The sequence below is a fragment of the Haemaphysalis longicornis genome, unplaced genomic scaffold (genome assembly GCF_048455015.1).
Source record: "Haemaphysalis longicornis isolate Haplotype H1 unplaced genomic scaffold, Haemaphysalis longicornis Haplotype H1 scaffold_8, whole genome shotgun sequence".
Taxonomy (NCBI): Eukaryota; Metazoa; Arthropoda; class Arachnida; order Ixodida; family Ixodidae; genus Haemaphysalis; species Haemaphysalis longicornis.
Genome location: NW_027526445.1, coordinates 171,139,321 through 171,157,374, shown reverse-complemented (window position 1 = coordinate 171,157,374; position 18,054 = coordinate 171,139,321). Strand labels below are relative to the sequence as shown.

At 51.3% G+C, this 18,054-nt stretch overlaps 1 pseudogene; it reads right to left on the bottom strand.

Annotated features, from left to right (window-relative positions):
- The window catches only part of LOC144148577 (uncharacterized), a 50,533-nt pseudogene extending 33,139 nt beyond the window's left edge, over positions 1-17,394 (bottom strand).
- Between the last annotated feature and the right edge of the window lie 660 nt (positions 17,395-18,054).

The following is an 18,054-nucleotide window of genomic DNA, read 5'->3' as shown; positions in this document are numbered from 1 at the left end:
CAACACCTGCGCAGAACACGGCAAACACACTGGGACGAACAGACAGACAACAAACTACATGTAATAAAGCCACACTTGGGACGGTACACATCTGACTCACACAACAGACACACTGAAGTCGCCTTGGGTAGGCTGCGGATAGGGCACACCCATGCGACGCACTCGTATCTGCTGACGGGATCTCTAGACCCCAGTGCAGCAAGTGCGGAGAGGCCCTATCCGTAGTGCACATACTAATCACATGCAAGGCACTTCACACAACACGACACAAACACTTCAGAGAACTCTACAGACAACATATTCCCCTACATCCATCGTTTTTCCTAGGTGATGATGCCATTGTTTCCGTGAAACGTGTGTTTGAGTATTTGTCCGACGTCAAGTTTTTAAACCTCATTTCCTATCACGCATCATGAAATCTGGCCCTATACACCAGCCATGCTCATTGTCGTGTTGTGATTTTACTTTTGTTTTTGCTGATTTTACTTAGTGTTTAAGGTTCCACCCCTATCATCGACTATTGTTTTGGCGCTCTTTGCCCCAGTTGGCCTTGCGCCATAAACATCCAACGATCAGTAGTTCTCTTTGCCAACAGTGTGAAACATCTTTGTTACCGAAAGGAATATTCTTGCACTTTTCACTGCTTTAGACGTCCCGTTAAACGTTTAACACTGCCTGGGTGCTTGTTTTCTCGCGGCATCGTTGCGTTTAGCCAAATAAGGCTAGGCGGAAACGATTGTGATTGCTTGTTCTTCAGGCCATAGATTTTAATTGTGATCGCGTTCTAGTAGAGAGAAGGAAAGCTCCCTGCCACAATTTATGTCGCATACCACGGTGAACGCAAAGTAATCTTGGAGCGTGGCTGCAATTTGGAGTAGGAGCGGGCAAACGTCGGGGGCTCGGAACCACAGCGCGTACGACGGAAGCAGCGGGGAGTTCATCTGATGTCGACTCCTAGAGAAGGGCGTTCCGAAACTGGATCGCCTAGAGCTCGTACAGAGATCGGGGCCCCCATCAATTGGTTCGGTCAGTGGGGCCGGAGGGCCTGCCGGACCTCGGACGCTGCCGAAGTCAGTCCCCATAGCTGGATGGCTTCTACAATAAGAAGCCCCAGAGGCTGAGTCGCCTGGATCTTCAAGGCTTGTCGGCTGCGCTACTTGTACTGAACGGCGACTGATTCCTACCACGCAATGTCTTTCCGCTGGCAGGCCGAGATGCCTCCTTCTTCTTCCCGTCGGAAGCTGTCCCGTTAACCTTAGTCCTGGATCGGTCACCGAACGGGCTTGCAGGTTTCTCTTCGCAGCGGTTCACGCCTATTCGTGCAAAACATTTCAAGAACTTCAACGACCATGTCAAGCCCTCGTTAAACCAAATTATCTAGCGAACAATGGACCTAGAACTGTATGGTATTCAAGTCCGCGTATATTGGACTCACGGCCATGATTTGGCGGCACGTGGAAATCAGGCAGCCCACGAAGCAGCGCAGGAGGCTTGCACTTTTCTCTACTCCGCTGACTCCTCACTCGCGCAGGTTTCAGACCTTCATGAATGCTTGGACACGCCCGAACGTACCCGCATACACCACGCTATCTGCATACACCGGCATAAACATGAAAATAAACTCCGACTCCAGCAACTTGCTATGCACCTGCATCATTTTCACAGAAACAACCCGCAAATGGTGCTACCCCCCCCCCATCAACCATAATGTCCATTCTGTCAGCAACCCATCAAGGCTGATTTGCATCACCTGGTCTGGATATGCCCCAAATTCTCTCCATACAGAAATTTCAGTTCCCCAAACCCAGGTCCCTCAACCCATATTAATACCCTCGCATTAGATGAACTAACCATAAACCTTACGATTCAGTTCGCAACTAAGAGCGGTCTAGCGCGAGTTATATAGCGATGGCCTACACCAGTGAATAGACCATTCAATGCTGAACACCCTCCTGTGAAAAAACTCACACCGCCTCCTGACGACCACGAACAAATACGAACCCCGTTCATTCATGAATCCCCCACTCCCAACTTAACAACGAGGCCTTCGGCCTTCTTTTATTGAATAAAAAAATTTAACAGGAACTTCGTGCCTACATAAAAATATAATGTACATACCTATAGGAGTATTTATATATGCATATAGATTTATAAATATTCTAAGGGGGTTTTATGGTTAGCTAAGAAGACGAACCGAAAGCCGCAAGTCGTTCTGAAGGTCGCACTGGGAAGAACATCTGGGGAACCCGAAGATATGCCGACACGAGTGAAGTATTCGTAAGGTGGGAGTCTGTCTACGTCTCCACGTCTCCTTCATCGCAGAGCTCAAGGGGTACGATGACGGAGGTAACTACTGCTCGGCCAAAGATGCATACCAACTACGAGAAATGAGTCTTTATGGTTATATCACTTCGGGCATGGTACCTGGATATGCTTCCGGCTGGCTAAAGTACAACTGCCTCTTCAGACGGAAGAGCCATCATCATGAATCAGGGATATGAAACCGTTATCCGATGAACGTACCGTTTCAGACGGTGTACACGAACGATGTCACAACCACGACGGCGTTGGTCGGGTGATAGAGTGACCGGCTAAAATCGTTAGTTGACCGGCAACGTGCGTTCTATGACAAGGTAGGAGCGCAGTATTTTTGTGCTCAATCCCATAGAAGGTGTTTGAACCCACCGGCAGTGCACAGAGCCGGGTGAAAACCTATTGGCAGGTGCGTTGTACCCGTCTGGCACTCTTAATCTCCCTGGATAAGTAATCGCGCAATTGTTCGGCATGCTTTGCGACGATTGAATTAGGTCGACACACTGACTCACTGTGGCTGCATAGAAATACGGTATGTAGTGTGCAGGAGGGCTCGCGAACATACACCCGGAATAATGGGGATGATCCTGTGGCGCTCTGCGAGGCGATGTTGCCCGCGTGTGTCACAAACGGCAAGACTGTGTCCTAGTTGGAAATGTCGCTGGTGACGTACACTGCAAGCATGATGCCTATAGTAGGGTTAAAACGTTCGGTTAACCCGTTCGTTTGCAGGTGGCACGCACTGCTCATAGAATGAGCGGTGCGGCATGCGTTGAGAAGCGCCTTTATCGAAAAAGAAAACGGTTCCTCGGTCACTGAGTAGTTCGCGTGGAGCCCCATGTCGCAAAACTAAGTGGTGTAGAAGAAAAGACGCAACTTCCCCCGCGGTTACAGCAGGGAGCACCGCGGTCTCTGCATACCGATTCAAGTAGTTTAGGGCGACGATGACCAATCGGGTGCCAGACAGGGCGCCAGGAATAGGCCCATACATGTCAATACCGACACGATCGAGTGGGCGCATACATATAGGGCACGGCCAATGCTGCGTGGCTGCAGATCGCTTGTTTGGCGGTGATTTCGGCGTCGGCATTTCACACAAGTATGAACGTATCGGACGGAACCATGCACGGCACGCGAGTGGGACCGTAGTGGGACGCCTCGACGGGTTTTAACTACGCCGGCATGGGTGCAGTGATGGTCACTATGGTAGCGCTCACATAGTTCAGAGTAGATTTAGCGGAAATAAAAGCAGCCCTTTCCGATCATTGGGATGACAGTTGCGCCGGTAAAGTATTTTGTCGCCAATGATAAAGTGGGACGATTTCCGGCGTACCACTGGGGGTGGGTTATCTGTAGAGAAGCGTAACAGAAGGTCCAAGATCAATTAAATTTATGCATCTTTTTTTCTCGAGTGGAATCGAGTGAATATTCACCAGCGACACAAAACAACCTGCGCTCGCGACACTTTCTCCGTCTCGAGGCAAAAGAGAACGCAAAAGGGCATAGAGAAGAAATAAGAAAGGAAAGGCCGGGAGGTCAACCAGGTGTAGAGCCCGGTTTGCTACCCTGCACTGGGGGAATGGGGCTCAGGGAATAAAAAGGGGGGGGGGGGGAGAAGAAGAAGAGATAGGAGTGGGAAAGCGCGCACTCTAGTCCCGTTTCGGGCACTATAGTCTTTCACGCAAGTTCGTTTCACTCAGGAAACGTAAAAGCGCTTTCGTCGCCTTCTGCGAGGTCGATGGTAAAGACCGATGACTTAGAATAGTTTCCACCGTAAATGGTCGATTGTGTAATCGGCTCAGCGTGGTGGCAAGCACGCTCCTCTCCGACGAGTATTCGGGGCAGCGACACAGCACATGTTCTATAGTCTCTTCCGCCCCGCAGGCGTCGTCATTGTGGTGTTTACGGCCTCCGCGTAGGCGACGCGAATATCATATTTTTGGAGGCGTACATCCCAGCGTGCTCAGTGACCCGACGAATCTTTCAGGGAAGACAACCCGCAAAGCACATGATGGTACGTAACCACGTCGACAGCACGGACGTAAAGGTACAGTCAGCAAACACCAAAACAATGGCTAAATATTCTTCCTCTGTAACTGAATAGTTGATTTCAGCTTTTGGGACTGTGGGACTTGCATAGGCAATTACATACACGCAATGGTCAGCTTTCCGGTGAGCTAGAACGGACCTGAAACCCAGGCCGGTAGCATCGGCATGAATTTTAGTTGGTGCTGCGGGATCAAAATGACACAGGCTAGGCTGGGGTGTCAGATGTCGGAATTTCTCAAACATATTGTCACATTAAGATGAGCCCTCCGACTGGCCCTCTTCGGTTCCAAGAGGCTTAATCAGAGGCGTGATTACAAATGCAAAGTTGAGGATGAAAATGCGAAAATAACAAAGTTCAATGAAGCTATGAAGAGTCTTCACTGTTGTTGCCTCAGAAAATTATGCCACAGCGCGCGACTTCGCAGAATGCAATGGACGCCATTTTTTCAGAAAACGTGGCCGAGGATGGTCAGTTCTCGGGCAGCAAATGGCATTTTTGAGATTCAACTTTTTGAGGCCATTATTCATGTCAAATTCTGATGAGTCGCAAAACCTGGGGGTAAAGTACGATGTCACCGAGGTAGCATAGGCAGGTCCTCCACTCCAAACCCGGAAGAATGGCATTCATCATTTTTTCGAATGTGGCGGATGCATTGCAAAGACCGACGGGCTTGACATTTAATTTATAGGAGCTGTCTGCAGTAACGAAAGCCCTTTTTTCCGTAGTCGTACATGGTCATGCGGACTTGCCAACAGCGCTATTGTAGGTCGAGGGACGAGAAAAAGTGACCTCCTTGCAGGTGGTCTAGGGCATCGTCTACACGCACTATGGGTACACGTCTTCGCGAGGTATTTCGTTTAGCTGCCGGTAGTGAAGGCAGAATCGAATAGATTCGTCTTTTTTGGCACAAGTACCACCGGTGATGCCCATGAACTGTTAGATGGACGGATAACACCGCGCGCGAGCATATCGTCGACTTGCTCGTTAATTATACAGCGTTCAGAAGAGAAGATAGGATACGGTCGTTGCCGTAAAGGAACATTACCGCCGGTACAATGTTGTATTGACGGCTAATCATCGCACTGACAGTTCTGCGCCTTGTCAAAACACGATGGAAACCGATGAATCAGCGGAAGGAGTTGATTCCGGTCAGGAGGAGACAAACCGCAGTCAACAGCTTGGTAGAGCAGATAATGCTGAACATGCTGCTAGAATGGCACAGTTCGTTGACCTCCACGTCGATTAGATCGTGTAACAAGTAAATCATGGTAGCACAGTTCACAAGCTCTGCGCAGCCAATTCACTCCCCATGGAGCACGTCCCAGGGGCACAAGCCGGTGTTGGCCACGATAAGTGCGGTTAGGCCACTTGCGAACGGTGAGCACGGAGAACGGCAAAAGAAGAGGGTGCCGTTGGTGGTATAGGCCGGAGGGCGTAGAGTACATCTGCGTTAGCTACGGAAAGATAATATACGGTCCCAAGGACGGCCGGCTAAAAAGGAATGGTCACATCTTCGGCGATAACAAGCTTTCCATGGGAATCATTCGGTCTGTATATAGGTAGATCAAGGAGCGGAAAGGGCTCTACTCCGGCACGGGCACAATCGATGACCGCTTTGTTGCGGAAAGGAAATTCCAACCCAAAATTACGTCGTGCGAGAATGACGGGAGTACAACAAACTAAATCGTGTACAAAGCGTTCGGGGGGGGTGGGGGGGGGGGGTGACGCGAGCGGTGCCACGCCTTGTGGGTGAGCACATTGCGTGGTATCCGGGGGTAATGATAACCCGGAGTGCGGCGTCATCACCTTCTTAACCTTCGGCAAAGCTTTGCTTCGATAACAGAAATGGCGGCTCCAATATTACCAAGGGCCAAAATCACAGAGACTTCTACAGTAGCATCGATAACATTTGCGGGATGTATATCAGAGCCTCAGGAGATCGAGGGCGGCGCAGTTCTGGCTTCGGAAACTGCAGCGCATAGCTTTCCGACTCATTGTTGGGAGGTCGACAAGGTATCGGAGACAGTTATTGGCGGCGAGGAGAGACGAGCGACGGCTAAATCACGGCTGTGGGAATGGACGGACGGCTCACAGGCGGGAGCCTTCGGCATGTGCTCCGAAGGAGCGTAGGAAAAGGGCCACGACGGTTGCGCGTCCCCATAATGTCGTGACGTCAGTATCGTGACATATGACCCGCAAGCACACTAGAAAAGAGGATGGGGCGATTCTCTTGCGCGGGCAAGGATTGGTGAATTGTAGCGCTGGACGCGAGAGCGCACGCGGAGCCTGGACACGCAGGGCCAGGGCGAAACCATGATGCCCACGACTTTTCGCAATTGCACCATACGGTCGTCGCGTGGTGTCTGCAACGGTCTAGGCACTGCATTAGCCTAAATATGGACGAAAGGTATCTGTTGTACTTGTTCCGCGAAGGTAAGAGTAGTGGTCGTCGGCAGTTGCGGCCCGGTGTCACCTGAGCTACAGCGGGCATGGGCTGTCGGGTACCACAAGTACGTAAGCGACCTTCTGCTGAAATATTGTCTTCAGGTTTGGAGACAAATCGGGCTGAGGCTCCTCTGGGCACGCATGAAACAGCCCTGAACAACCTTTCACAACTACTGCCATATGACTGTGCTGCGGATGTCATATTCTGTTTAATAAAACTTCAATTTTATTTAGACGCCCTGACAAATAGACACGTAAAAGGGTGGAGGCCGCTCATATAGCGAAAATGGATGAGAAATGCGTCATTTCAACCTCCGTATCTTTGTCTAACCTTGAAGTCGATTATGAGGAATTTACTTAAAAGATGGCTTTGGTCGCGTCTGGCATCATTGCTGCTATATCGTTTGTGTGTTATCTCCTTTTTCGTGTACATATTTTGTCACTTTTAAATAACACCTTTAGTTGATTGTAGCGTTCCATTCTGTTGTATTTATTCCTCCCGGTGGTGGCTGCTTTTTTTTCGCGCTTTGTTCAACCAAAATGCGGCCAGATGATTGAAAGGGTTCAACATACAGGAAAATGGTACGTAGAACACAACACATGACCCTCAAAAAAATGAATTTTTATGCACTCTGTGTAAACACGTTGTACTTGCAGAATACTCTCTGCACTGAGTATGAATATGGATATATATCCGTCCTATCGGAGAGAGAGAATATGTTAACGGGGTGTACAGTGACATTCTTTAAGTTCTTAGAATGTGGCTCCAGAATGAACCTGACTTTTGAGCTCCCTAACATTATGCTGTGCTGCGACCGGGCGGGGGCACCCGATCCGCTCTCCGTGGCCTCCAACATACGATGGGTAGCGTGTATAATGCGAGCGGCCAGCCGCTGTTGCAGCCGAAGAGAAGTCCAGAGCAGTAGGATAACGTAACTGTTTACTTCATAGCGAGAGGTGAGCCGAAGCCAAAAAAACATACAATGCCCTGACGGGTGAGGTTAGAATACAGGACACGAGCAGAGCGACCGCATGGATTCGCTGCTCAGACAGGAATGAATTTCAGCGTTTGTGCTGCTTCTATTTATACCCAAAAAACGCCCCCCAAGAGTAACGCGCCACGAACATCACAGACACACACACTCTTTCCATACTTCGTGAGTCATTCATGGGTTCGCCCCACGTGGCGTCCGAGAGGGGGGAGAGAGTGTCCTTGAAAGGTGCCGGGGTCGCGCTAGCGAATGTTGATCGCGCCGATAGCGAAACGTCTGAGTCGGGGATGTCAAGGCGGGACTCACCGACGCGCAGGTGCCTGAAGGGTGTGGCGAACGTCGTGAAGCATGCCTGGGCGTGCCGCTGGCAGCCGCCGGTGGCGTGTTGCGAAGCGAGGTGACTGACCCGGCATGGCGAGACACGAAAGTACGATTCACCGACACGCGGGCGCACGTGGTCGATTCCCACGTGGTGGCTGATGCGGGAAAATACGGCGGCGTTGGCCGATTCGTAACAGCTTCTCCGCCGGGGGTCCGGGATCCCGATAGATAAGGGTCTGCAACCGTTGTCCGGAGGGATGCTTTGCAGTGAAGTGCTCAGCATACGCTCGACTCCAGGCCGGTGCTGTACAACACCGTGCTGGAGCTTCACAGGGCCGATCACTGGACTTGTAGTGGCTCCCCAAGAACGTCTCTGGATTGGCCAGGCAAGCAACAGAACAACGCAGCAAGACACAACCGCATCGCCGGCAAGTGCGAAGACAAATCCACACTGAAGATCTACCAGGCTTTTAGTTGCGAAAAAAATACGCTAACTGACTACACTAGTTATATTTTTAGCCCAGCAGTACTTTAGACAAGTGCACAAACTTGAAAGGTGACATTTCGCGTCATTGCAAATGTCCCACACACACAAAAAGACCTAATCGTAAAGGCGAAACCTGTTTCAGGAAAACAATGAATTTGAGAATGTCAGGCGTCTACAGGCCACTGCTCGCGTTAAGGGCTCCGACTTAAGCCATCAGCATTGCCATTCAGTTTCCCCTTTTTGTACCGCACTTCAAACGTATACTGCTGCAGAGCCAGACTCCAGCGTAGGAGGCGACCGTTCTTTGAGGACATCGTGTGCAGCCACGTGAGAGGGCAGTGGTCGGTCTCTACTATAAACTTCGAGCCGGCGAGGTAACAGGCCAGTTTTTGCACCGCCCAGACGAGACACGCACACTCCTTTTCGGAGGCGCTGTACGCTTCTTCACGAATCGTCAGCTTACGACTTGCGTACAAGACTGGGTGTTCCTCATTGTCGTCAGCTTTCTGACACAACACAACCCCCATCCCACGGTCACTAGCATCACACTGGACCACGGAGGGCTCTGAGTAGTCTGGCGAGTTCAGCACAGGGTGGCTAGTTAGAGCATTTTTCAGGTCGGCGAACGCCTGCTCTTTTGTTTCGTCCCACGCGACTGTTAGCGGTTCGTTTTTCCGAAGCGCGTCGGTTAGAGGGCGAGCCAGCTCAGAGTACCTCGGAATGTACCTCTGATAGTAACCTGTGATTTCCAAGAACGACCTAATGTCTGTCTTGGTTCGGGGCTGCGGAAAGTCTCGGATTGCAGCTACCTTAACTTCCGAAGGTCGGCGATGACCCCTACCTACAACGTGACCAAGGTAAGAGACTTCCGCGCGTGCCATTTGACATTTAGGTGCCTTGATCGTTAAGCCAGCTTCACGCAAACGTGAAAGCACAGATCGCAGGTGTTCCAGATGCTCTGGCCACGAGGGGGAATAGATAGCCACGTCGTCTAAATAGGGCAACGCAAAGTCGTCGAACCCCCGTAGGTCCATGAGACTTGAAAAACAGTATAGCGCGTTTTTCAGCCCAAAACTCAAAACCTTTGGTCGGAAGGTGCCCAGGGGTGAAATAAACGCCGCGTACCGGCTAGCTTCCGTCGTCAGCGATACCTGCCAATATCCCCGCACTAAGTCAAAAGTGGAAATGAAGCAAGCGCTGCTTACTTTCTCGATACGTTCCTCTATGTTCGGTATCGGATAGGTTTGGTCTCTAGTGATAAGGTTTAACTTCCTATAGTCTACACATGGTCGCGGATCCTTTCCAGGAACTTCAACCAGTATCAGGGGTGAAGTATAGTCGCTTTCGCAAGCCTCTATTACATCCAGAGCCAACATCTTCCGGATTTCAGTTTCCAGAATCTCGCGCTGTCGCGGCGACACTCTATACGCTTTTGAACGCACGGGCTGGGAAGACGTAAGCTCGATGTCATGCGTTAAGAGGGAAGTTGTGCCGGGCTTATCCGAAAACCGGTCCGAGAACTCTTCTAACAGTGCCTCCAACTCGCGTTTTTGGTCAGGCTCTAGCTCCGCCTTCGTTACTAGGTCGTTAACGAGGCTACTCGTGCTGTCATGGGTAAGCGGCCCCAATTCCGGAATATCGGGGGGGATCTCCTCGGGTACGTTAACTAGCATCTGCACCACCGCTTCCCGCTGCCTGTAGGGCTTCAGAAGGTTGCTGTGGTATACTTGCTGGAGCTTGCGCTTTCCAGGTACGCTCACAACGTAGTTCGTTTCAGACAATTTTTGAAGGATTTTTGCCGGGCCTTCACACTGAACCTCTAGTTTGTGGCGTTGAGATGGCCGCAAAATCATTTCCTCGTCTCCCACCTCAAACTGATGTGCCCTGGCTCCTTTGTCGTAGTAGGGTTTTGACTTTTTCTGGGCTGTGCTCATTGCTGTGCCCTGTGCAAGCGGTCCATCAGCGAGAGCACGTATTCAACAACCATTGGGTCTTCGCCCCTACCTTCCCACGATTCCCGGAGGATGCGGAGGGGGGAACGTAACGACCGTCCGTAAACAAGTTCCGCTGGCGTGAACCCGGTCGTCTCGTGAGGAGCCGTTCTTAAAGCAAACATTACGGCCGGTAAACACAGCTCCCAGTCAGCCTTTCGCTCGTAGCACATGGCTCTGAGAACACGCTTCATTACTGAGTGCAACTTCTCGACAGAGTTCGACTGAGGGTGGTACACGGAACTATGAATGAGTTTTACTCCGCACTTCTCGAGAAACGTCGTCGTTAGTGCGCTCCTAAAAACTGTGCCCTGGTCTGACTGTATCTCCGCCGGGAAGCCGACCCTCGCGAACGCTGACAGTAGGGCGTTCACAATTTCCACTGAGCTCAACTCCTTCAAGGGTACGGCCTCGGGGAACTTAGTAGCAGGACAGAGCACTGTCAAGATGTGACGGTAGCCAGAGGTCGTCGCGGGCAGTGGGCCAACCGTGTCGATCACAAGACGGCGAAAGGGCTCCGTGATAACCGGCACAAGTTTCATGGGCGCTTTGGTTTTGTCTCCCGGCTTACCCACTCTCTGGCACACATCACAAGTGCGCACAAAGTTTTCGACGTCGCGAAAGCATCCTGGCCAGTAATACTCCTGCAATAGGCGGTCTTTCGTTTTTCGTATGCCTAGGTGCCCTGACCACGAGTTGCCGTGTGCGAGACGCAAGAAATCCTGCGATAGACCTGCGGGACAACTAATTGGTCAAACTCCACCCCTCTCCGGTCTTGATACTTGCGATAAAGTATCTCCTCCCTCGCCTGGAACCTTACGTTCTTTTTCGCAACCCCTTCAGTTACATTGTTCAGTAACTTTTCCAGCGTGTGATCTTTTGTTTGCTCCGCACTCAGTGCTTTACTATCGACGTGCAGCAACCGCTGTAAACTTTCCGACGTAGGTGCTACAAAAATCTCTGCCGGAGAATCATCTGTTTCGGCTGGATGCTGCTGCTGCTCGACACCCGCGATCTGAACCTGCAAGGAGGCAGACTGGCCGCGTTCGGAAGCAACGTCGGCGCTAGTCTCAGCAAGCTTCCCAACCTCCTCTCTTCCCGAATCCTTCCTGCTTTCAACCGCCACCTTTGCTCCGAGTTCGCGAGCCTTCGATCGCGTCAGCGCGAACACTATCCCTTCCCCGAAAACGAGTCCCCTTTCGCGTAGTAGCTGATCGGACCTGTTCGAGAAAAGATACGGATACTGCGCCGGAAGGCTGGCAGAAACAGCGGCCTCGGTTTCGAGCTTTCCGAAGGGACCATCGATGGTTATCCTGGCGATCAGAAGACACACGCCTTGTGCTTCTACGGCCTGCTTTATCCACGCGCAATCACCCGTGAATTGATGCGGTTCGACGTAGGATGGGTGGGCCACGTCCATCGTTGCTGCGGAATCGCGAAGAACTCAGCATGGTTTGCCGTTAACTGCCAGCTCGCGTACGTAGGGCTCTAAAAGTTGCCTGCTATCCTGATCCGGATCTAGTACGTGAAAGACTAGATTTCCCTTTTTGCAACTAGCGGCGAAATGTCCAGTCTCGCCGCAGTTGTAACACGCAGCCTGTCTGCGCGCTTCAAAAGCTCTCTTTCTGCGCTGCTCCTCGGCGTCTGCTGCTCTCTTTTCGTTATCGTGGCCAGTTTCTCTATCCCCGACAACGACTTTCCTTGCTCCACCGTCTACCTGGGGAGCTCTGCCTTTCGGCCCTGACTTATCAGGCCTCGGCCTGAACTCTTTTTGACCGTCTTTCGGCCCCTGCGCACCTCGACGTGCGACAAACTCGTCGGCTAGCTGAGCTGCCTGATCCACAGTACTTACCCCTGGCCTATCTTGCACCCAGAGTCTCAGGTTTTCTGGTAGACGACGGTAAAACTGCTCAAGACAGAAGCACTCAACTTCTTTGTCGTGCTCTTTGAAAGCCTCTGCCTCTTTGAGCCACTCTTCCATATTTGCCCTCAGCTTGTAGGCGAACTCCGAGTACGACTCGCCTCTAGCTTTCTCGGCTTCACGGAACTCCTGGCGAAACGCCTCTGCTGACAGCCTGTACTTACGCAGGAGGCTAGACTTGACTTTCTGGTAGTCCTCCACCTCCTCCTTTGGCAAGCGGGCCATCACGTCGGATGCCTCACCTGGCAAAAGCGTAAGCAGCTTTTGCGGCCATGAGTCTCGGCTAAACTGGGCCCTCTCACACGTGCGCTCGAAGTTGACCAAAAAAAGACCGATGTCTTCTCCTACCTTGTAGGGTCGCATTAGGTCACACATTCGCAACGTAGGTCGGTCAGTCGCCGCAGACTGCACGCTGCTGCCACTCTGACGTCTAGGTCGAGACGCCTCGACGTCTAGACGCTTCATTTCCAGCTTATGCTGTCGCTCCTGTTTTCGCCTTCTATCTTCGCGTTCCTGTTTCTGCCTCTCTTGCTCCTGTTCTCGTTTTCTTTCTTCGCGTTCCTGTTCTCGCTTTCTTTCCTCGCGTTCCTCTTCGCGCTTTCTTTCCTCGCGTTCCTCTTCGCGCTTTCTTTCCTCGCGTTTCTCACGCTGGCGCACAGCCTCTGCCTCTGCAGCCTGACGTTTAGCGGTCTCCCTGCCATTGATCGTCTCAATGCACTCGGACAGCTCGTCATCGTCCGCCCCAACAGCGAGTATAGCCTGTGTCAGCTCTGGCTTTCTCAGCGCGTCCGTAACATCCAAGCGCAACTCTTTTGCAAGCTCCAACAACTGCGGTTTTTTCAACGCTTTCAAATTCATGGCCGGTCTAGAGTACGGCTTTCCCACTGTTCCAAAAAATGTTTTGCGCGAAAAACCCACGCGACAAAAACACACGCCCTACCAGCTATCCTCAGAAGCCTGGTAAAACTCAGTCAAGAAAAGTCCCGCACTCACCCTTGACCGCCGTGAATTCTGCGAAGTCCGAAGCCGCCTTGACGTCCGTGGTGTTGGGTCTCGCACCGCTGGCTCCAGGTGTCACGAAGTTGTCATCCGACCACTGCCAACCAGTTGTTGCGACCGGGCGGGGGCACCCGATCCGCTCTCCGTGGCCTCCAACATACGATGGGTAGCGTGTATGATTCGAGCGGCCAGCCGCTGTTGCAGCCGAAGAGAAGTCCAGAGCAGCAGGATAACGTAACTGTTTACTTCATAGCGAGAGGTGAGCCGAAGCCAAAAAAACATACAATGCCCTGACGGGCGAGGTTAGAATACAGGACACGAGCAGAGCGACCGCATGGATTCGCTGCTCAGACAGGAATGAATTTCAGCGTTTGTGCTGCTTCTATTTATACCCAAAAAACGCCCCCAAGAGTAACACGCCACGAACATCACAGACACCCACACTCTTTCCATAGTTCGTGAGTCATTCATGGGTTCGCCCCACGTGGCGTCCGAGAGGGGGGGAGAGAGCGTCCTTGAAAGGTGCCGGGGTCGCGCTAGCGAATGTTGATCGCGCCGATAGCGAAACGTCTGAGCCGGGGATGTCAACGCGGGACTCACCGACGCGCAGGTGCCTGAAGGGTGTGGCGAACGTCGTGAAGCATGCCAGGGCGTGCCGCTGGCAGCCGCCGGAGGCGTGTTGCGAAGCGAGGTGACTGACCCGGCATGGCGAGACACGAAAGTACGATTCACCGACACGCGGGCGCACGTGGTCGATTCCCACGTGGTGGCTGATGCGGGAAAATACGGCGGCGTTGGCCGACTCGTAACAGCTGGTATTCCCCAACCTTTGGCTGCGTTCTCTAGTCTGGCATAATTCTCGAAGGTTTTTGCCCAGGTCAGCTAAGCCACTGCTGAATCAGCTCACTGTATCGTCATAAAGAATGGCGTCGATATATCGCGCCTCAATTCTGCCCTTTCGAAACTGGGTCACCGGATTGTATGTGCCAGCTTCTGACAAAAAATGGAAAGCTGGAAAGGTGCTGATTTTCCGGATAACCGGTCGCGGTGTGTGAGACGGATCTTAAAAGATGAAAATAGGGGGCTGGCTAAAGCTCATAAGCCCAAGGGTAAAATGCGAAATGGGAAGGCTGCTGTTGTGCCTTACATGTATCAAACTTGCACCGTTTGAGAAAAGTGGCCAAGCACTTTCATGGTGACAGTAATTTTAGTGCAGAGGTTAGAATTTCTGTGTTCTCAGCTGTAGAAAGAAAACCTGTAAATTGCCAAGATATGAAGGTTGTCTCATAAAACAGGTTAGGGTAGTGCTGTGTGGCCCTGCTATGGTTGACAAGGTGCCGATAACACGCAGACGAGTGTACACCAGTGAACAGGGTGATGTCTGAAATACGCCTGCGTGAGCATGATTGGAATTTTTGTGCCGATAAGTTCTAACACTATCAACCTATTATCTGTCCCGTGCGTGCCAGTATAAAGAATTTTTAATTTATTTTCACGCCGAGCCCAGAACACACATCAGCGTGTTATGGCTCCGTGATTGTTCATCAGCTCCCCATCGACATATTTCAAACCCTTAAGTTGATATCTGCAGGTCTAGTAAATGAAGCCTAGGCTCATGTGGGCCTTTGAGTCATGTCGTATCGCATCTTTTTCTAGGTATATATTCGTGTTTATTTTTCAATTAAATCCTCAGTTGCTAGTAGCACACCGTCCGCTCTGATCAGTTGCTTTCTCTTTTGACTGCTTTTCGCACTTTCTTTCATTATGCACGTTAACAATTCATGGTTTCAATTCATAGTTATCACTACAACCAAACGCACCTGCAAGTCGAAGTCAGATGCTTACGCCCGTAAACTTACCGCGCAACTGTCCATATTGTGAGGCTGCCGCGATGCAGTACGGGCCGTCACCTATAGCATATTCTGAGCACGTCGCCCACGGGAGTTCTTATGTGTTGGTCATGGGGTCGCCAGCCCTGTCTGGCCTCCGCCTTCGCGCCATGCAGCCGACAATTATCGGGGTTACCCTCGGCTGGTATACGCCACATCTGGGTCCTTAGAGATGAACAAATTTTGAAACGCTATTGAAAGTTTATCTCGCTTCATTTTTGTGCCAGATACACTAAAAGTAATGCGGGGGCAGGAACTTTATAACCAGTGGAAAGTTACATTAGGTTGTATATAAATCCAATCTAATGTAACTTACCATTGGTATTAGTGCATTCTTCGGGCGGCGGCGATTGCTGCAGTTGCATATGCAGCAGCGGCGGCCAAAACAGAGGTGGAGTCGGCTTCGCCGTTCCACTGCTTAGGCATTACCCGGCTGGGCTATTAATGCCCGCTTCCTCGAGGTAGATTGGGCCCTATGACTGTACGTTGACGACACGAGAGCCGAACCCTACGAGTCCGTGAACATCAAAATCAAGAAGTTACACAGTAATTAACTCACTTATCGAAGCAAATACTGCGTAGCTGATGTGGACCCATGTGGTTTAATTCTAATTGGAACAGCACGCCCGATAGCAATGCCAACCGCGTGTGGCACCACTGCTGCTTCAAGTCAGTCGTCTACGCTTCGGCGCAAGACGTCGCCTATTGCATCGGAGCTTCAATTGTCAAAAGACGAAGCAGGGTCCACCATGGAAGAAGGCACCTTCACGCCCCCCTCGACCTCTCACCCGGAGATACAGGCACCCCAAACGAACCCTCCACTTGCCTCAACGAACTTCCAATAGAACCGCCCTGGAATGCGACAGCAAGATCAAGTGACCCATTCTGACAGAGTCCGTCGCCCTCGATACCAACTCGTGCTCAGGCCACACATTAATAGATTGTCAATGAAATCCCTAAGCACACGTTTGCACACCTAATTGGTGTAAGTTCCCCACAATCGTATTTAGCTGAACTAGCCTCACAGAAGTACGACACGACTGGCAACTGCATATACATTGCCGTCTACGAAGAAGCGCACGCCTCTCGGCTCGGTCAGGTTCGAGCAGGTTTCATTGTCCATCAAGGTGACTAGCTATACTTGCCACTAGAAATCATGCTTTCTCCGTGCAAGCCAAGCACAACGAGAGGAGTCATCACAATTGAACCCAATCAATTAAACGAGCAGACATTTCGCTGGCTCAGATGTGAGCAGCTAAAACACTGACATGCCATCCCTTGAGACGCACTAACCGTGCAGTGGTCACATTTGACACAACTACTCTTCCCAAGGCTGTTAAATACTACATGGCCAATATCAAATCTGCGCCTTACAGCAAAAACAACTTTGATACAATTGCCATAATTCTGGTCATATGGACCCCTCGTGTCCTGCGCAAGCTGAGGTGCAACGCTTGCGCCAAACCACACAGCTAGAGTGAGGAATTCGGCCTCAGATATACTGCATGGCCTATAAAGAATGGGGCACATTGCGCTGAATCCCACGTGTCACAGCAGGATTCCTAAGCCCCCTGTAAAACTACGAAAGGATGCCACCAAAGGTGTACCTTGTGCAGATAGGGCCCTGTTAGAGATGAGGGGCCCTTGGGTTGTCTGACTCGTTCAGGCCCGCAGGTCCCAGCTCGGCATGGTTTCGAACTAGACACTCGAGAAGACTGCTTAGGAGGAAATTGTACAGGAGGTTTATTCTACATGATGACAGTCGAGACAGGAGAATAATAATGACACCAATACATACGCTTAAATAGGGTTCGTCTTCCCCAGATCCCTGGCGAGGGTATTTAGCTTCACACAAGTTGTCCAATCAGGTGGGCAGTGGATGACACTTGATGTACCACCAACGATATGAGGCGGGGCTGACGCACCCGTACCACTCGATTGATGGAGAGTGTGAATGCCCACGTCATCGATCATGTGCTGTGCCATAGTTGCGCCATTTCGCGCAAGTATTGATTTTGGAGGCCCTGTGAGAACGGAATTTAAACTCGTCTCGCAGCATGTGAAGACGAGTGACCTCTTGCTGTCGCCGACGGTTGGAAACCGAAAAGCTTGGGCACTTGAAACCGCAGCTTCCTTTCGGTGGACCCCTCTATCATACAGGTATGAAGGAAAGAATTGGCCCGCAGCGTCCGCAGAACCGAGGGTAGGGTAGAAGCCCCCACTTGAAACCGCCGCCACCGCCGCTGTTGCCGCCAGCGTTTCTTTCCGCCTCGTGCCTCTGGGCGGTTCATCCACGTACACCTTGCTAGGGAGCTTGCGAGAAATTTTTACCAGGCCCGCGTTGGCCGATTCTAACAGCTCCTCCGCGGCCCTAAATATCTCGAATGGCCAGCGTTGACGACCGCTGAGCAAGAAGAGATGAGCCTGGAACTGGGTGTAGAAACCGTCTTCCACAAAGGAACATACGAACTTGAACAATTAACAAAGGAAAGCACCAGTTGGGTATCTCATGCAACAATGCACCACCCCATACGCAATCGCCAGGAATTCGCCAAACACACACCAGGCTTCCCACACCCACAACGAAGCACTTTACTACAGAAACTATTTGATTTTGGCTGAATTTTGTTGTCGCCAAAGCACGGG